The sequence below is a fragment of the Sceloporus undulatus genome, chromosome 4 (assembly GCF_019175285.1).
Source record: "Sceloporus undulatus isolate JIND9_A2432 ecotype Alabama chromosome 4, SceUnd_v1.1, whole genome shotgun sequence".
In the NCBI taxonomy this organism is placed as follows: Eukaryota; Metazoa; Chordata; class Lepidosauria; order Squamata; family Phrynosomatidae; genus Sceloporus; species Sceloporus undulatus.
The window spans coordinates 153,206,909-153,210,974 of record NC_056525.1 but is presented as its reverse complement, the minus strand read 5'-3'; positions in this window follow the sequence as shown (position 1 = coordinate 153,210,974).

Genomic DNA, 4,066 nt, shown 5'->3' with positions numbered 1-4,066 from the left:
TAACCTCAAGGCTATTTGCAAAAGGCTGGGAGCTTTGTGTTGTAATTTTGACATGACATGAATGCTTAAAGCAAATCTATTCATCAGTCAACAGCAGCCAAATGTTCCCTCTTCCCAGTGACACACATAAGACAGATTTTTGTGCTTTTAAATCCAACAGGCTTTTGTGTTTGTTAAAACACCTCGGATTACAATGTGTAAAGTACTTCATGGCACTGAGATAACTGAGCAGATGCAATAGCCAATGTTGCTTTATTTATTTATTGCTTTAGCCAGCATTGTAATGATGAAGATTGGTGGGAATAGCAATTCATCAACATCTTTCAGAGTTACGGGTTCTCCAACCACAATCCAAAGGCGAGTTCATATGGTATAGGTCCATACTATTTGAGAACCCGTGTCTCTCCATATGTACCTGCTGGAGCCCTAAGATGTTCAGGAGAAGGCTTTCTCTCAGTTTCACCACCATCGCAGGCTCACTTGGTGAGGACACAAGAGAGAGCCTTCTCAATGGCTGCTCCCGCCTTCTGGAATGCCCTTCAACAGGAGGCTAGGTTGGCCTCCTCCCTTCTAATCTTTCATTGCCAAGCAAAAATAGTTTTATTCAGGCAGGTTTTTAATATATAATCATGGGATGTGTCCATCTATTTCTTTAGATGTATAACAATGGCACCATTGTCTGGGACTTGGGGAGGAACTCCTAGGATATTTTTCAGGATGCCTTTGTAGGCATGCATCTTGCCATAAGGACATAGCTAGATGCTTCCCAGCCCCAGCACCCAGTCTGACATGGCCACTATATGACAACGTCAGGGAGAGTAAGTGGAAGATGAGTCAAGAGTTTACCTGGGCAAAACTTTGTATTTCATCTCCCCATGCAGGATGTCAGCTAAGAATGACCCATGACAGAATGTGCATGAATTTAATATTCATTGGACTATTCTTTTTGTATTTTTTCTAAGTAGTTGATCATTAGCCTTTTGCCTTTGGAATCAAAGTCACTATTATGTTTAAATAAAATAAATATTGTCAACAGTTTCCTATAAGGTAAAATATAGGAGGAAACAACCCATTTCCTGTGGACTTTTCAACAACATTCAAATACCTTTTGGCCTTTGGTTTTTAACTTGTTCCAGTAGATGGAGGTTTTAATAGGGTGAGCTGTGCCCATATTTTATTAGGTTTAAAATGTGTTTTTAAAAAACTGTTTTACATTTGTGTTTTTTTTATTAAAAAAACCAGAATTGTGGTTTATTTAATTTTTAACTTTTGCATTACTGTTGTTGCTGTTGAACTGTTTTAAATAGTTGTAAGCTGCCTTGAATTCTGAGCTGGGAAAAAGGTGGGTTATAAATTCATTTCTAGTAATGAGATTTATGTGAGATATTTTCTATCTTCATATATAACACACAAGTTACAATTTCATGGGCAAAAATTATGACCCATTGTCAAAAATAAAGAGCATGATTTTCAATATTTTCATTCCTTGTTACTGAATCTTACATATTCTATCCTACTGAATCCATGTAGTATCAAGATAATTTGTTCTTAAAATTTGCCTTCACCAGTTAACAAACACTTCATGCCATTATTGAATCAAGTTTTGCTGAATGATAAATTAAACAGAAAGCTTAATTTAGAAAGATGAAAGTTTCCCCCACAAAACCAACTTTTATGATGACTCAAACTGATAATAAGTATTGCAACGTGTCAACAGAAAACTCCAGAATTGCAACACAAAGCTCACAATCCATCTGCAAATAAATCAAATGGGGTTTTAAAGTTCATGTGTCTCTTTCCAGTAATTCTTTCCCCTCCCAGTTTGCTATAGGCAGAAAAAAAAATCAACTTATATCAACAAAAGCTCAACAACTATGGCACAGTTTGATAAAGTGGTGTTGGAAACTGAAATAAGATAAGGATACTTGCAGCATAAGTTTATTAAAATAATGTCTTGAAATGATAGATATAAAGATATATAAAGTGGAAATAAATAAAGCCTAATGGGGCTTTAAAAGGGATTTTCTTTCAAACCACAATCCACATCATACCACACAATGAACTCCTGGTCTAATAGTTCATAAAAGGTATGGTGGTTAGCAGTTTTAAAGTCTAAAGGTTTAAGAGGTATGGTTCCTAGCACTTATAAAAGCCAAATAAACAGAATAAACAAATAACACCTTTAAAATAAAAACAATGGTCCAAATACATATAAACTAATGGCTAAATTTCAGTTTTCTGTTCAAAGAGTGATCACCTCTTAAACAAGCTTCTATAGCTCTCTTTACCAGAAGTTTAATCTGCAACTATTAGGTGATGAAAATATTTAGCTCCATTTCATGAAAGTCTCAGCTGTGGATTTCTGCATACCAGAACCTTAGGATATCAGGAGCAGACTAGACTCTCTGTAAGTATGGTCATTTGCCATTCTTATGATTCTTTCTTCTACTAGCAGCACAACATAGGCATAGGACTATCACATGGGGAAAATCAGGGGTTTAAACAGAAAAAAAAATCACATGAAAATTGCACAATCACGATTACCATTTTCACATGATGTTGTGATTAAAGTGCCATTAGCCCAGGAATAAACAGACAATAAACAGCAACAAATCATTTATAGTGAACTCCTGTGGATGATTTGTTGCTGTTTATTGCCTAATTATTGCCTGGGATAATGGCTCTTTAATTGTGCTGTGTGTGACAATGTTAATTGTGATTTCCACATGATTTTTGCTGTTTAAACCCTCCGATTTGCCGTGTGTGATAAAGTCCATAGGCAGGACAAATGCATTTGGTGATCCCTATGTAGACTACTCCGCAGCTGCATGGTATGTGGTAAACTCCTGCAGCGGTGAGAGGGTTTCTCCTGTCTTTTGCTTTCAAGGAATATGAGACACACTTCAGACTGGGTCAACCAGAAAAATCAGCAGTAGCTGAACACACTGTAAACAATGCTGTTTGAAAATACTGAAATTCTGGACTATGCCAACAACTATCAGGTCAGAATGTACAGGGAAGCCACTAAAATCCATAAACACCTGAACAACCTCAACAGGAAAGAAGAAACCCTTAAAGTAAACAAAGTTTTGCTACCACTCTCGAAAAACACCAAACTTAAGACCCAGCAATTGCAAATGAAAAACACCCAGGATGAGAGGATTCCCAGAAGGCAATGTATCATTACTTAAACAGACACCCTGAGGGCTTGCCATTCAGCAACAGAATAATACACAGGTTAACATGTAAATCGCTTCCTCTCAACCAACAGTATATATACCCCACTCTCTTCCATGCCAGCATTCTCTGATGATGCCTACCACAGCTGCTGGTAAAACATCAGGAATAAACTCTTCTAGAACCCGGCCTCATAGCCCAAAACCCCCACAAAAAACTATGGATACTGGTGGTGAAAGCCTTTGACTTCACATCTGAAGATTCTCACGCTTGGCCTGAGAAAGTAGTAATTTCTCAGCTCAAAAATAAAAATGTAAAGGGGGCAAGAAAACAGGACTATATGTTGTAGTGAAAGGAACCTATTGCACAAAGACAGAAATCTAGTGACAATAAGACTGAAAGCTTATTGATGGGTTTTGCATATCAATGAAAAGGTGCATAGCAGTAAAAAGTGGAATTAGAGGCAGCAGGACAGACATGACATCCTGTTAAAATTCCTCTTTTTATCCTCATGTGTTAAAGTCCTTTTTTACAACTGTATAACCAAGTACCATCTCCTAGCCCAACCTCATAAACCTACCTTAACAGCCAGCAGAGCAATGGAGGCCTTTTCTGCTGGTGATCAGGGTGCATTAGGAAGACATTTCCAGCCCCTTTCTGCCAGTGATCTGTTGTGGGATGGAGCAGGACAACATGGGTGCTGCTTCTGATTATCAGAACCTCATTAACTGACAATAGGGGAATGGACACATCATCCTACTGTACCATGGTCACAAGCAGAATAGTACTCCATTCCAGCTTTCTGGAATTTAAATAAAGTTAGATGGAAAAGGTTACAACAGTAGCAATAGTGCCACAGTCATGAATACACAATATAACTGAAAATAGC